The 17,305-nt window shown below is 42.2% G+C and overlaps 1 protein-coding gene across 4 annotated transcripts in view; it reads left to right on the forward strand.

Annotated features, from left to right (window-relative positions):
- Positions 1 to 17,305, forward strand: part of LOC137357381 (E3 ubiquitin-protein ligase RNF167-like) — a 167,686-nt gene that overhangs the window by 33,340 nt on the left and 117,041 nt on the right. Inside the window, exon 1 of one of the 4 annotated variants that reach the window (XM_068023682.1) lies at positions 13,900 to 15,637. The exons of the other annotated variants lie outside the window; for them this stretch is intronic. The gene's annotated coding sequence lies outside the window, so the exon portion shown is untranslated. Of the gene's footprint in view, positions 1 to 13,899; positions 15,638 to 17,305 lie in introns of those variants that run through there. 4 annotated transcript variants of the gene reach the window in all.

The raw sequence follows: 17,305 nt of genomic DNA on the forward strand, positions 1-17,305 counted from the left end.
GGACTTGTTGGTCCTACTCTTTACCTTTACGGGAACATGTTGGACCTGAACACACACTATTACTTTGCGGAATGACTCCCCCTGGTCTGATGTAGACTTTCCTGTATCTCTAAACTAAACTAAACTAAGTTACTCCCAGCCCACTTTGGCCAGATCCTGTTTTATCATATTGAAATCTGCCTTCCCCCAATTCAGTACTTTTATTTCAGGTTCCTTAACTGCCTTAAATCTTAGAGTTATGGTCACTATCCCCAAAATGCTCCCCCACTGCCACTTCTACCACTTGTCTGGCTTCATTTCCTAGGATTAGGTCCAGTACCGCCCCTCCTCTTGTTGGACTCTCCATGTGCTGGCTCAGAAAGCTCTCCTGAATGCACTTTAAGAATTCTGCCCCATTCAAGCCTTTTGCACTAATGCTATCCCCTCTAATATTAGGGCGGCGCAGTGGTTAGCACCGCAGCCTCACAGCTCCAGCGACCCGGGTTCAATTCTGGGTACTGCCTGTGTGGAGTTTGCAAGTTCTCCCTGTGTCTGCGTGGGTTTCCTCCGGGTGCTCCGGTTTCCTCCCACATGCCAAAGACTTGCAGGTTGATAGGTAAGTTGGCCATTATAAATTGCCCCTAGTATCGGTAGGTGGTAGGGAAATATCGGGACTGGTGGGGAAGTGGGAGGAATATGGAATTAGTGTAGGATTAGTATAAATGGGTGGTTGATGGTCGGCACAGACCCGGTGGGCCGAAGGGCCTGTTTCAGTGCTGTATCTCTAATAAAAAAAAAAATATTGGGGAAGTTGAAATCCCCTACTATTATTATCCTATTATTTTTGCACCTCTGAGATTTGCCTACGTATCTGCTCCTCTATCTCTCCCTGACTGTTTGGAGGCCTTTAGTACACTCCCAGCCAAGTGATTGTCCCCTTTTTCTTTTTAAGTTCTACCCATATGGCCTCATTAGAGGAACGTTCTAAGATATCATCCGTCCTTACTGCAGTAAATGACTCCTTAATCAACAGTGCAATACCAACTGCTCTTTTACACCCTCCCCTATCACGGGGATCTGTACCTGAACTCCAGTTACATTTGCTCTGTATCGCTTGATAGATTTTTATGAGGCAAGGCTATTAATCTCAGCCTCAACTTTCATTTGTCCCAGTATCGTCAGCCATTTGGGGGAGGGAGATCCAGATTTCCCCAATCCTTTGTGAGCAGAAGTGGTTCCTGATTTTTTTTCCTCTTTTCTCCTGCGTAGCCTAGCTCTGATTTTAAGGTCATATCCCCTTAATAGAGTCTGGACTCTGACACTTACCCACTATCGAAGTGATTTACCATTTTAAAGACCATTACCATCCCTCAATCTTTTAAACTCAGGAGAATACAAGTTAAGATTTATGCAACTTATCTTCCTAATGTGGAGCAGGCTCAATGGGCCATATGTTCTACACCTGCTCCTATTTCTTGTGTTCTTCCCAAACTTGGTAGAGGTTAAGCCAGTGCTGTGTAAGTAAGCAGAAATGAGAAATTAATGAGCACTTCATTTATCTACTGGAGATCATGTCACAAAGCATTTTGAATGGCAGTTCGTGAAAATAAAATGTTTTGAGTGCCTCTGACGAATTCAAAATTGTAACTTTGATAAACTCACAGGCACCTGTAACTGAAATTGCGGAGATGCTTGCATTAATTGAGTTCATTAAAAAGACCTAATCTTCAGCCAGAATAACATCTTAGTTGAGGACAGCCAAAGCCTTACCTACTGGATCATTGCTGATGATGAATGTTCATGGCAGTAAAATGTCAAACCCCAAGTGATTTGTTGAGAAGCAAGGGACATTATATTCATCATCCTCAAATCTAGAATACTTTAACCCTCATGAAGACACTGATCTGCTGGAGTATGTTTCCGTTTCACAGATCAGTCATGATCTAATTGAAACATACAAGATTCTGAAAGGGTTTGACAGGTTAGACACTGAGAGGTTGTTTCCCCTGGCTGGGGAGTCCAGAACAGAGGGGCACAATCTCAGAATAAGGAGTTGATCATTTAGGATTGAGATCAGGAGAAATTTCTTCACTGAGTTGTGAATCTTTGGAATTCTCCCAGAGGGTTGTGGATTCTCACATCATTGAGTATGTTTAAGGCCGAGATTGATAGATTTTTGGTGTCTCAGGGAATTGAGGGATCTGGGGAGCGGGCAGGAAAGTGGAGTTGAGGCAGATGATCAGCCATGATAGTATGGAATCTGCAATTTCTTATGATCTGATGTAATGATGGAGTGGGCTTGAGGGGCTGAATGGTATCCTCCTGATCCGATGTTCCATATGCATTTCCAGTACTTTGCCCAAGAGCTATTTGCTGTTTGAATGAGTTGAGTGCCGGCAGGCAATTTGATCATGGTAGAGGTTTAAGATGCTAAGACAGCTAAGCCTGATGCTTCTTCGCCAAAAGTTCATTGTTAGATCATCTCCTGCTTTAAATCTATTTGGAGAGGCGGTGGCATAGTGGTATTGTCACTGGACTAGTAACCCAGAGACCCAGGGTATTGCTCTGGGGACATGGGTTCAAATCCCACCACAGCAGAAGGTGGAATTTGAATTCAATTAATAAATCTGGGATTAAAAGCTAGTCTAATGATGGCCATGAAACCATTGTCGATTGTTGTAAAAACCCATCTGGTTCACTAATGTCCTTTAAGGAAGGAAATCTGCTTTCCTTATCTGGTCTGGCCTACATGTGACTCCAGACCCACATCAATGTGGTTGACTCTTACATGCCCTCTGAAATGGCCTAGCAAGCCACTCAGTTGTATCTAACCACTACGAAGTCAATAAAAAGGAATGAAACCGGACGGACCACCCGGCATTGATCTGGGCACCGGAAACAACAAAGGCAAACCCAGCTCTGTCGACCCTGCAAAGTCCTCCTTACTAACATCTGGGGGCTTGTGCCAAAGTTGGGAGAGCTGTCCCACAGACTAGTCAAGCCACAGCCTGACATAGTCATACTCACGGAATCATACCTTACAGACAATGTACCAGACACTGCCATCACCATCCCTGGGTATGTCCTGTCCCACCTCACTCCTACTTTCTCAAACCTCTTGAAAACCCTTCTACTTCTGCTTTTGCACCCATGCTCAGCTCCTCTTTTCCCTTTCTCTGCTTCATATGAACCTTTCGCTTTCTAAAGCACTCTTAAGATGTTTCATTTAACTAAATTCTACTCTATAAAAATGTCAGTTGTTAACATTCCCACCCAGATATGTTCTGCAGGAGCTACTGCATACTGATCAGTAACTATTCTCTACTCTCTCAAACCAATTGTAGCATTGTTGCTGGGGACTGAAATGACTATGACTTAAGTACCTATTCTCTTAACCAGAGTAGCCATAAGGAAGCTGGGCATACACTTGAGAGACCTTTACTCTGCATCTAACCTCAATCTGGGAGTCAGCTGGGCGGCACAGTGGCGCGGAGGTTAGCACCGCAGCCTCACAGCTCCAGCGACCCGGGTTCAATTCTGGGTACTGCCTGTGTGGAGTTTGCAAGTTCTCCCTGTGTCTGCGTGGGTTTTCTCCGGGTGCTCCTGTTTCCTCCCACAAGCCAAAAGACTTGCAGGTTGGTAGGTAAATTGGCCATTATAAATTGCCCCTAGTATAGGTAAGTGGTAGGGAAATATAGGGACAGGTGGGGATGTGGTAGGAATATGGGATTAGTGTAGGATTAGTATAAATGGGTCGGCACAGACTCGGTGGGCCGAAGGGCCTGTTTCAGTGCTGTATCACTAAACTAAACTAAAACTAGTTCTCGATGCTTGGTTACTGAAATGTTAATTATTTCATTTCCCGGCACTGCCATCCCTCAATTAAATGAGTGAAATGTTCTCCTCAGAAATGCATATTTTCTATAAATGAGCCTTGCTGCTAAAAAGAACTTTAAAAAAAATAATTTTCTTATTTCTTTTTCTCTCCTGAAGGTATTGACTCATGCTAGGCACCCAATGGTACTTCACCCCTTCACTAGATGGAGGAACAGGAACCTTGGTGGATTTCCTCCTCCTGTAACCCAGGGGTGCTGAAGCTAATTATGGTGCTCTTAGTACCATCCTGGTTGAAACTCAGTAACTTTGCATAGACCATGGTTTGAACCTGGCACCACTCTGATCTGAATGGTTGACTCAGTACCACAGTGAATGATGCATTTAACCGTGCAATCATTGGAAGCCCTAAACTTCTTGATATTTGTGTTAAATGTTTGCTCTGGAGTATTAAGAAAAACATTCATGGTGGGGGAAGGCGTTATGTGTGATCTGAATGATCATGTGTTTTGTACCAGAGAGTCACCAGGGATTTTTCAACCATAATTAATATACAAACAGACAGTTAAGTTAGGAATGGAAGTGCCCTGCATTGGTTGAATGACAGCTTATTAATCCTCTACTATCTTCAGAATTTGTTTTATACGTTATCTGGCACTGGTGTTTTTTTAAGACTTGTGACAGCATTAAAATATCATGGTATTTAGGAAGGATTTAGAACAGGAAAAGCAGTTAGTTTAAAGTGTTTTGCCACTTGATTGCAGGCACTAGTGATATTACAAAAACACTGAGAACCCGCAGTGTAGGGAAGCTGTAAAAGAATTTGATTAATTGTAATATGTTTGAGCGCTGAGTTGCTTAAAGTCGCATGTGTATCAGAAAAGCCTGGAGGGAAGCTCGTGTTAACAAACCTGTTTTGATTGCTCACCAGATTACATAGTGTTTTTGCTTCTGTCATGCTGGAGGGGAAGGCAGAAATTCATCCAAAACATCAAAATCACTGCAAAATAATTAACAATTATTCTAAGGCTTTTTATACGTATATAAAGAGCAAGAGGGTAACCAGGGAAAGGGTTGGCCCACTCAAGGACAGAGGAGGGAATCTATGCGTGGAGTCAGAGGAAACGGGCGAGGTACTAAATGAGTACTTTGCATCAGTATTCACCAAAGAGAAGGACTTGGTGGATGATGAGTTTAGGGAAGGGAGTGCAGATCGTCTGGGTCATGTCGTTATCAAAAAGGAGGAGGTGTTGGGCGTCTTGCAAAGCATTAAGGTAGATAAGTCCCCAGGGCCTGATGGGATCTACCCCAGAATACTAAGGGAGGCAAGGGAAGAAATTGCTGGGGCCTTGACAGAAATCTTTGTATCCTCATTGGCTACAGGTGAGGTCCCAGAGGACTGGAGAATAGCCAATGTTGTTCCTTTGTTTAAGAAGGGTAGCAAGGATAATCCAGGAAATTATAGGCCGGTGAGCCTTATGTCAGTGGTAGCCGGTGAGCCTTATGTCAGTGGTAGGGAAATTAATAGAGAGGATTCTTCGGGACAGGATTTACTCCCATTTGGAAACAAATGAACTTATTAGCGAGATGCAGCATGGTTTTGTGAAGGGGAGGTCGTGTCTCACTAACTTGACTGAGTTTTTTGAGGAAGTGACAAAGATGATTGATGAAGGAAGGGCGGTGGATGTTGTCTATATGGACTTCAGTAAAGCCTTTGACAAGGTCCCTCATGGCAGACTGGTACAAAAGGTGAAGTCACATGGGATCAGAGGTGAGCTGGCATGATGGATACAGAACTGGCTCGGTCATGGAAGACAGAGGGTAGCAGTGGAAGGGTGCTTTTCTGAATGGAGGGATGTGACTAGTGGTGTCCCGCAGGGATCAGTGCTGGGACCTTTGCTGTTTGTAGTATATATAAATGATTTGGAGGAAAATGTAGCTGGTCTGATTCGTAAGTTTGCGGACGACACAAAGGTTGGTGGAGTTGCGGATAGTGATGAGGATTGTCAGAGGATACAGCAGGATATAGATCGGTTGGAGACTTGGGCGGAGAAATGGCAGATGGAGTTTAATCCGGACAAATGTGAGGTAATGCATTTTGGAAGATCTAATGCAGGTGGGAAGTATACAGTAAATGGCAGAACCTTAGGAGTATTGACAGGCAGAGAGATCTGAGCGTACAGGTCCACAGGTCACTGAAAGTGGTAACGCAGGTGGATAAGGTAGTCAAGAAAGCATACGGCATGCTTGCCTTCATCGGTCGGGGCATAGAGTATAAAAATTGACAAGTCATGCTGCAGCTGTACAGAACCTTAGTTCAGCCATACTTAGAATATTGTGTGCAATTCTGGTCGCCACACTACCAGAAGGACGTGGAGGCTTTGGAGAGGGTACAGAAGAGGTTTACCAGGATGTTGCCTGGTCTGGAGGGCATTAGCTATGAGGAGAGGTTGGATAAACTCGGATTGTTTTCACTGGAACGACAAAGGTGGAGGGGTGGCATGAGAGAGGTTTACAAAGTTATGAGTGGCATGGACAGAGTGGATAGTCAGAAGCTTTTTCCCAGGGTGGAAGAGTCAGTTACTAGGGGACATAAGTTTAAGGTGCAAGGGGCAAAGTTTAGTGGGGATGTGCGAGGCAAGTTCTTTACACAGAGTGTGGTGAGTGCCTGGAACTTGCTGCCGGGGGAGGTGGTGGAAGTAGGTACGATAGCGACGTTTAAGAGGCATCTTGACAAATACATGAATAGGATGGGAATAGAGGGATACGGACCCCGGAGGTGCAGAAGGCTTTAGTTTAGACAGGCATCAAGCTCGGCGCAGGCTTAGAGGGCCGAATGGCCTGTTCCTGTGCTGTACTGCTCTTTGTTCTCTGCATAAATTAAACCAGTTTTAAAGCACATGAACGGTGATATGGATCCAAATCCAAGCACAAGTTCATAAGAATGTTCTGAACAAGATAATTAAGGTGAACCAATTTTTTTTTTTGATTGACTCCACATATCCACCTTATCTTTAAATCATTTTGTGTCCCAAACACATCTTGTTGTTTGACACATTTGTTGTCAACTTCTTTTGCATTTATGTTGCACATTATCACATCTTCCAAAAAATGTATCATAGTAACTGGCATCCAGTGTATTATAATGTGCCTGAAAGATTTTTGAGATGAAAATATGGTTGCAGGTAGATAAAGCCATTTTTAAAATAAGACCAGTGGAATGTTTTGGTTTTATAAATGGGGAGCATTGGATACAGGAGGAAAGAGTAATGATACATTTGTACAAAATATTGGTTAGATCATAAATAAAGTACTATATACAATTTTGGATGCCCCATTAATAGAAGGACACTAAAAGCATAAAGAACATACCACATGTATTCACCAGGATACAAGGACAGAAAATGCTGGAAACTGTCAGCATGTGTACAGAGAACATTGTCAGTTCCTTCCAATTCGAGTACATGCACACTATCCTACTCCCTGTTCTCTACCATCTAAACAAATCAATAATTTGCCTTCAGTTTCATGAGCTTTAATTTTAGGTTGTGTTCCCTTATGTGGAATCTTATTGGAGGCCTTCTGGTAGTCCATATAAACTACATCCATTGACATTTCCTGGGCTGCTACTTTAATTACTTCCCCAAAGATGGGGCATGGCCTACCCTTTACAAATCCATATTGTCTGTCTGTAATCAGCTCAAATTTCTATAAGTGCTCAGTCGTTCTGTCCTTAATTATAGATTCCAGTAACTTTCCCACTACAGATGTTAGACTAACTGCTCTATAATTTCCTGGTTTCTCTCTCTCTCTCTCTCTCCTTTCTTAAATAATGGAGTTACGTTTGCAGTTTTCCAATCTAAAGGGACAATATCTGAATCAAGAGCACTTTGGAAGGTTATGGGTAAAGTATCTGCAATTTCCTCATATACTTCCTTTAAAATCCTGGGGTGGAACCCAATAAGTTCTGGGTATTTGTCATCTTTAGTGCCATTAATTTTTCTAAAACTATGTTTATGTTAACGTTAATAAATTCCAGTCCTGATTGACTGTTAGTTTCCTGTAATGTCAGGTATATTATCCTCTTCCTCTACTGTGAAGGTTGCATCTGCCATTTCCTTATTTTCATTTGCAATATTACCCACATCTGTTTTTAAAGAGACCACCCTATCTTTGGTTATCCTTTTTCTTTTAATATAATTGTAAAAAAAATTGTGTTGAGCTTGTATTTGATTTACTGCTGCATTTGCTCAGCAGGAAAGTCTCTCCACTACCTGTCAGACTACTAATTGTGAAAGCATAAAGCATCTCATTGGGTAATGTTGAGGGACTGGCTGGCAGGTTAAGATGTTATAGGATATGGCCAGTGTTGTGATTGAATATTTTTATGAAAAGTGAAAATTCCTTAGTGAAGTTAGCATCTATGCACCAACAGTGCCGTACCAGGCACCAGCCAGACCACAGAAAAGTAGGAAGTCTGAGGTACATGTAAGTGAGGACATTTCACAGCCATTATACATGGATTGCAGATGTGCACTGAGACAGAACGCTTAATCGATGGTAGCCTCTGAGACACCAGCCAGAGATTAATCAAATGAGTTTCATCATGTCCTAAACCTTAAGGTTTGTGGGTTTTCAACATAACCTGAGAATCCTGGCTAAAGTACAGCTACACCTCCTCATGTCTTAAATGATGTTGGAGCATGTGCAATAAAAGACTCATAAGGTTGATACCGTAACTAAGAGGTTATAATAAAATGGATAAAATTGAGACAATTTGTAGCGAGGATTTGGATGTCATAAGGATAACTGAAACATGGCTACATAAGGAACAGGATTGACAACTAAATATTGCAGGATATAACACATTTGGGAAGGACAGAGGGGATGCATAGTAACGGTACTAGTTAACGATAGCATAATGGCAGTAGAGAAAAGTGTACTAGCATCAAGATAGATACAGAATCCATATGGATTGAGTTAAAGCACAAAAAGGGAACCAGGTTAGAAGTCAATCTTGAACTATACAAAGCCCACATTAACCCAGACCTGGAGAACTGAGCAGTTCTGGATATACTGGCCTTGGAGGGAGCGCAGAATGGGTTGGAGGCCAGCCACTATTACGAAGAGTGATAATACAAACTGGGTTGTATTCCCTGGAATTTATTAGGATAGGGGGTGATTTGATCAAAGTTTTCAAGATATTAAGGGGAGCAGATAGGGTAGATAGAAACTATTTCCATGGTTGGGGAGTCTGGAACTAGGGGACATAGTCTAAAAATTAGAGCCAGACCTTTCAGGATTGAAATTAGGAAACACTTCTACACACAAAGGGTGGTAGAAGTTTGGAACTCTCTCCACAAACGGCAATTGATGCTAGATCAATTGTTAACTTTCAAACTGAGATTGATAGATTTCTGTTAACCAAAGACATTAAGGGATGTGGGCCAAAGGCGGGTTTTTGGAGTTAGGCTGTTGATCCAGGATCTCATTGAATGGCAAAACAGGCTCAAGGTCTTACATGGCCTACTCTTATTTTCATGTTTCTAGGGGATCCATCACCCTAATAGGGGGTTATTATACAGTATCAATAGTGGAAGGGAATTGGAAGAAGTAATATGTAGGCAAAAGTCCCAAGTGATTAGCAGGAATGGAATAATGATTGTGGGAGATTTCAACTACCCCAGATAAACTGGCAGGAAGAAATAGCGAAAGGAGAAAAGGGAGTTGAGTTTTTACAGTGTATCTAGGAATTTTTTGTCACTCAGTATGTGATATGGCAAACAAGAAAAGAATCACTGCTGGATCTTTTAATCGTTGATGAACCAGAACAAATGTAGAAATGTAGAACATCTTGGTAGTAGTGATCACAACATAGTAGGGTTCAAGATCAGGTGGAACTAAAGCAGGTGAACTGGGAAAAATTCTTAAAGCAAAGAGATAGGAAAACAGTGTGAAATCTTTAAATGTAACCAGTAGAGTTCAAGAGAAATGTATTCCACTAAAAGTCAAAAACAAGTTAGCTAATTGAGGCAATAGCCAGGGAACAGATTGCTGAGTGTATAGCAAATTGGCTAAAAACTGAAAGCAGAAAGGTAAAGGTTAGTTATTCAGATTGGAAAAAGGTAGAAAGTGATGTTCCACAAGGTTCAGTGCTGAGACCACATTCCATAATTTATGTTAATGATTGGATTTGGGCATAATACAAGAAGGCATTTTAAAAACTTGCAGGCTGGGCAGTTAAGTTGTAAATAAACTTAACACAGATAAATGTGAGGTGATGCACTTCAGTAAGAAAAATAGAAACATCACTTATGCCTTATAAAATAAGAAACTGGAATTGAAGAGCAAAGTGATCTAGGAATCTTCTTCTTTGACCTCCTTGTTTCAAGAGACAATGGGTAAGCGCCTAGAGGTGGTCAGTGGTTTGTGAAGCAGTGCCTGGAGTGGCTATAGGCCAATTCTAGAGTGACAGACTCTTCACAGGCGCTGCAAATAAAATTGATTGTCGGGGCTGTTACACAGTTGGCTCTCCCCTTGCACTTCTGTCTTTTTTCCTGCCAACTGCTAAGTCTCTTCGACTCGCCACTCTTTAGCCCCGCCTTTATGGCTCTCTGTCAGCTCTGGCGATCACTGGCAACTGACTCCCACAACTTGTGGTCAGTGTCATAGGACTTCATGTCGCATTTGCAGACGTCTTTAAAGCGGAGACATGGACGGCCGGTGGGTCTGATACCAGTGACGAGCTCGCTGTACAATGCGTCCTTGGGGATCCTGCCATCTTCCATGCAGCTCACATGGCCAAGCCATCTCAAGTGCCGCTGGCTCAGTAGGGTGTATATGCTGGGGATGTTGGCCACCTCGAGGACCTCTGCATTGGGGATATGGTCCTGCCACCTGATGCCAAGGATTCTCCGGAGGCAGCAAAGATGGAATGAATTGAGACGTCGCTTTTGGCTGACATACGTTGTCCAGGCCTCGCTGCCGTAGAGCAAGCTACTGAGGACACAGGCTTGATACACTTGGACTTTTGTGTTTCGTGTCAGTGTGCCATTTTCCCATTTATTTCTGGAGGTATAGAATTCAAAAATAGTGAAGTTTTGTTAAACTTGTATAGGACCTTAGTCAGGCCACACCTAGAATACTGTACGCTGTTCTGGTCTCCATGATATGAAAACGATTTACAAGGATGGTACTAGAACTGAGAGTTTATAACTATTGGGAAAGATTGAAGAAGTAGAAAAAAAGACCTGGAGGGGTCATAGCAGTCATTAAAATTATGAATGGGTTGACCAGGATAGATGTGGAGAGAATGTTACCCCTTGTGGGAGAATCTAAAATTAGAGGTCATAAATGCAAGACAGTTGCTAATAAATCCAATAGGATGATATTTCTTCACTGAGTGGTTAGATCAATGGAACTTTACCAAATGAAGTGGTTGTGGCAAGTAACTTAGTTGCTTTCAAAAGGAAGCTAGATGAGTGCATGAGAGGAGATGGAATAGTAAGATATGCTGAAAGGCTGAAATGAGGCAATTGGAATGGGAGGAATCTGGTGTTGGGTATAAACACCAGCACTGACTATTGGGAGAATGGCCTATTTCTCTGCTGTACATTCTATGTAATGACTATTGGGAAAGACTGAACAGGCTGGGGCTCTTTTCTTTAGATGAGGGAAGGCTGAGGGTGACCTGATAGAGGTCTTTAAGGTAATGAAAGGGTTTGATAGGGTAGATAGAGAGATGTTTCCACTTTTATGGGCTGTGCGGGAAGACAGCAAAACTAGAGGACATAAAGATATGATAGTTATTAACAAATCCAGTCGGAAATTCACGAGAAGCTTCTTTATCTAGTGAGTGGTTAGAATGTGAAAACTGCCACCACAAGGAGTAGTTGAGGCAAATGGTATAGAAATATTTAAGAGGAAGCTAGGTAAACAAGTGATGGAGAAAGGGATAGAAGGATATTCTGATGGCGTTAGATAAAGAAAAGTGGGTGGAGGTTCATGTGGAGTATAAACACAAGCATAGACCTATTGGGAAAAATAGCCTATTTCTGTTTTTGAAGTGCTTTACTTAGTCAATTTCTTCAAATTATAGGGGTCAGTTTCACCAGGCAGTGACATTGGTGCATGGGAGTCCAAAGCAGGAAATCGGAAACAAAGGGATGACTGATCAATTTTATTTTAACTGCCTGTTAGAATTTTTTTTTAATTCGTTTGGAAATGTGCTATTTCTAGGGGAAGACCACTATTTAAAGGTTGAATGCACCTGTTAAAGCGAGATTGTATTCTCTGAATTTGAAGATTGCCTTTAGCTTCCTTTATTAGTGTTGAGGTAGGGGGGTATGGCTGTCCTCAGATTTTCAGACATCTGCTTGAAAATGATTGTGTTTGGGTGTACGTTAAAACCTTCATCCCTTTTGGCGCATTGCTCTGCAGAGGGTTGTACAGCAATTTATGAATCTGCATTGAGTAAGTCATTGATGTGGAAGTTGGTTGAATGTTATCAGTGTTGGAGAATGCAGGATTAAGGGAGTGGTGACTAAGTTGTTAGCTGCAAGAGATATTGGTTTCAGTTATACTGGTGGATGACTGAACTGTTCCACTTTACTAATCTATTATGTGGCACTTGATCAACCATGTAGTGGTGGAAAGAGAGGATGTCTTGAGGCAAAGACAGAATCCATTTGGTAAGAGTTGAGAAGCAAAAAGGATATAATCACGCTACTGGGGGTATTCTATAAGCCTCCAAATAGTGAGAGAGATATAGAGGAACAAATCTGCAGGGAAATCATAAAGATATGCAAGAACTGTTAAGTTGGTGATATTGGGGGACTTTAATTACACAAATATCAATTGGGATAACGTTAGAATAAAGGGCAAGGATGAGGAGAAATTTCTGAAATGTGCTCAGGAAAACTTTCTTGTCCCATATGTTCTCGGCCTAACTAGGAAGGAGGCATTGCAAGGTCTGGTGCTGGGGAATGAGGTGGACTGAGTGTCTCTGTCTCTGGGGGAGCACTTGGGTAAGAGTGATCATTGTATCATAAGGTTTAGATTAATAATGGAGAAGATCAAGGAGCAATCTAAAGTAGAACATCTAAGTTTGAAGAGGGCTAACTTCAATGGAATGATAGGGGGTCTGGCCAGAGTAAAATGGAACCAAAGATTGACAGGGATAACTATAATGAAACAACGTATGATCTTTAAGGAGTAGATGTTTCAGGTACAGGCTAGGTTCATTCCAACAAGGGAAAAAAGTAAGGGAACTATAATCCAGGGCTCCTTGGATGACCAGGGAGATCAGGAATATGATGAAACAAGAAAAGCGGATGTATGATGCATGTCAGGTGAATTCTTCTAGCAAGAACCAGGCCAAATTGAGAGGAGAAGTGAAAAGGAAATAAGACGAGTAAAGAGAGAATATGAGAATAGAATGGCAGTTTTGTTATGAAAGCTGGATTTTGTAACATGATTATGTTTCAAAAATTGTGATTTTTAATAGTTCAAGTTGGAGTCTGGAGGATCAGGTGACCTCACATCCACTCTGCAAAAGGACAAGACAGAAGGTGTGGTTACCAACAGAGAACACAGATCAAAGACTTTATTTTGAAAAACGGAGACTGCAGGGCCAACAGAGAAACATAGAAAATAGGAGCAGGAGTAGGCCATTCGGCCCTTCGAGTCTGCTCCGCCATTCATTATGATCATGGTTGATCATCCAACTCAGTAGCCTGTTCCTGCTTTCGCCCCATACCCTTTGATCCCTTTAGACCCAAGAGCTATATCTAACTCCTTCTTGAAAACATACAACGTTTTGGCCTCAACTGCTTTCTGTGGTTGTGAATTCCATAGGCTTACCACACTGTGGGTGAAGACATTTCTCCTCATCTCAGTCCTGAAAGGTTTATTTACCCTGTATCCTTAGACTATGGCCCCTGGTTCTGGACTCCCCCACCATCGGGAACATGCTTCCTGCATCTACCCTGTCAAGTCCTGTTAGAATTTTATAGGTTTCTATGAGATTCCACCCCCCCCCCCCCCCACCACCCTTCGCTCTTCTGAACTCCAGCGAATATAATCCTAACCGACTCAATCACTCCTCATACATCAGTCCCGCCATCCCAGGAATCAGTCTGGTAAACCTTCGCTGCACTCTCTCTATAGCAAGAACATGCACACAATATTCCAGGTGTGGCCTCACCAAGGCCCTGTATAATTGCAGCAAGACATCCCTGCTCCTGTACTCTAATCCTCTCACTATGAAGGCCAACTTACTGCCTGTCGCACCTGCATGCTTACCTTCAGTGACTGCAGGTCTCGCTGCATATTCCCCCCTTTCAGTTTATAGCCGTTCAGATATTAATCTGCCTTCCTGTTTTTGCTACCAAAGTGGATAACTTCACATTTATCCACATTATACTAATCTGCCATGCATTAGCCCACTCACTCAACTTGTCCAAATCACCCTGAAGCCTCTCTGCATCCACCTCACAACTCACCCTCCCACCCAGTTTTGTGTCATCTGCAAATTTGGAGATATTGCATTTAGTTCCCACATCTAAATCATTAATGTGTATTGTGAATAGCTGGGGTCCTAGCACCGATCTCTGCGGTACCCCACTAGTCACTGCCTGCCATTCGGAAAAAGACCCATTTATCCCGACTCTTTGTTTCCTGTCCGCCAGCCAATTTTCTGTCCATCACAATACACTACCCCCAATCCCGTGCGCTTTAATTTTACATGCTAATCTCAAATGTGGGACTTTGTAGAAAGCCTTCTGAAAGTCCAAATGAACCACATCCACTGGCTTCCCCTCATCAACTCTACTAGTTACATCCTAGAAGAATTCTAGTCGATTTGTCGAGCATGATTCCCCTTTCGTAAATCCATGCTGACTTTGCCCGATTCTACCACTGTTCTCTAAGTGCTCTGCTATCAAATCTTTGATAATGGACTCTAGAATTTTCCCCGCTACTGACGTCAGGGTGACTGGTCTATAACTCCCTGCTTTCTCTCTACCTCCCTTTTTAAATAGTGGAGTTACATTAGCTACTCTCTAATCTGTAGGAACTGCTCCAGAGTCTATAGAATCTTGGAAGATGACCACCAATGCATCCACTGTTTCTAGGGCCACTTCCTTAAGTACTCTGGGTTGCATACTATCAGGCCCTGGGGATTTATCGGCCTTCAATCCCATCAATTTCTTCAACACCATCTCTCTACTAAGATTGATTTCCTTCAGTTCCTCTCTCTCACTAAGCCCTGTGTTAGCACAGCTGAAGGACAACAGGTTTTGACTTCCCAGACTTTTGGGTTGTAAAACAAAGAGTCAGTAATTTGGAAGATGCAAATGTACCAGACAACTGTTAACATCTGAGAACAATGGAAGACCCAGGTGCCTCTGTGAAAGACTTCTGGACTCTTCATATTGGAACAGTAAGCTGGATAAATTTAACAGACTTTCTGAAGGCACACAGGCTGTAAGAAGAGAACTCAGCGGTTGCAGCCTCACTGCAGGCTGTAAGAGAGGAAGACAACCAGCAGTGGCATCTCGAGAGAGAGGGAACATCTGCTTTCAGAAGCTGGATACAACAAAAGGTTGCAAAGACATGAATCTGTTTCGAAAGTTGAAGCTTGTGGAGAAATAGAAAACCAGCAGGATCACCAGGAAATGTCTTGTTCACTGATGTCCAGGTCGGAAGTGAGCTAAGAGGACATTGATTGTTGGAAAGGTCTGGGAGATCCAACCCATTGCAACTGGAAGGAGTTTAACCACAAAGGCTATTGCCATCAAAAAGGACTGTGATGTATAAGTGTGGTGTAAGTTTTTGAGTCTTTTAATAAGTGAAGAAAATACCTTTCTTTGTAATTTGCGGTGTCAGCTACTTACAAAGTACTATTCAGTTAATTGGGGATTTCTTTTAGTTTAGTTATAATAGTCTTAAAACATGAAATCTTGTGTAATTCTTGAAATTGGTCTGAAGGTTCAAATATTTTTCATATTAACGATCTCACTGAAGCCGTAACTGTTAACAAAAAAGGGAACTCAAAAATCTTCCACTGGCGTGTAAATAATAAGTGGGGTGCCTCCTATTAAGAACAAAGAGGGTGATACTTAGACGTGCAGGGCAAGGCAAGAATACTTAATGAGTACTTTGTATCGATGTTTACTAAGGAAGAAGGTGTCGATAAAATATCAGTGGAAGCAGAGATGGAAGAGGTAATGAGTGGGGTGAAAATTGCTAGGCAGGATGTAATGGAAAGGCTGGCTCTGCTTAAGAGTAGGTAAATCACCTGGTCGGGATGGCTTGTATCTCGGGTTGCTAAAGGAAGTGGGAGAGGTGATAATGGAGGGGCTTGCCGTAATCTTCCAGTCTTCACTAGATACAGAGGGGTGCCAGAGGTTTGGAGATTGGCAAACGTGACACCCTTATTCAAGAAAAGGTGTAAGGACATTCCTAGTAACTACAGGTTGGTCAGTTTAACATCTGTGATGGGTAAGGTTTTAGAAACTGTAACTAGGAGGAAAAAAGCAACTGGCACTTGGAGAGGTTTGAGTTAATTGTGCTGTTTTGCTTTGAAAAGGTTGATGAAAGGAAATCAATGGTTGCTGTCTATATGGATTTTAAGAAAGTCTTCGACGAAGTACCACGTAAAAGGCTGGTTAACAAAATTGAGGCTCATGGAGTAGGAGAGTTGGTGGCAGCTTGAATTAAAAATAGAACTGGCTTCAGGACAGATAACAGGGAGTCATGGTAAATGGTTGTTTTTCAGACTGGAGAATGGTGGACAGTGGTGTTTCCCCAAAGTTCACTAGTAGGACCTCTGCTTTATTTGAATTTTTATATATATTTTTATATCTATAAATAAATACCTTGGATATTGGAATACAGATAAAAATTTCAAAATTTGCCAATGATATCAAACCTGTGGAAGTGTGACACAGTGAGGATGATACCAGTCGACTGCAACAGGACATAGATAGGTTAGCAGGATGGGCAGACAAGTGGCAGATGGAATTTAATAGACCTGGGATGGGGGGTGGTGGTGGTGAGTGAGTGCGAGGTGTAGACAAGTCTTTGAAGGTGGCAGGGCAAGTTGAGAAGGCTGTTTTTTTCAAAGAAAAAGGCACGTGGGATCCTGGGCTTTACATAGGCATAGAGTACAAAAGGAAGGACGTTATGCTAAACCTTTATAAAGCACTGGTTAGGCTCCAGATGGAATATTTTCACCAATTCTGGACACCACACTTTAGGAAGGATGTTAAGTCCTCTGAGAGGGTGTAGTAGAGATTTACTAGAATGGTACCAGGGATAAAAGACTTGAGTTATCTGGAGGTATTCTCTTCAGCGCAGAGAAGGTTATGTGGAGATTTGACCAAGGTGTTCAAAATCATGAAAGGTTTTGATAGATTAAATAAGAAGAAACTGTTTCCAGTGGCAGGAGGGTCATTAACTAGAGGACACAGATTTAAGATAATTTACAAAA

Source organism: Heterodontus francisci, chromosome 48 (assembly GCF_036365525.1).
Source record: "Heterodontus francisci isolate sHetFra1 chromosome 48, sHetFra1.hap1, whole genome shotgun sequence".
Lineage (NCBI taxonomy): Eukaryota > Metazoa > Chordata > Chondrichthyes > Heterodontiformes > Heterodontidae > Heterodontus > Heterodontus francisci.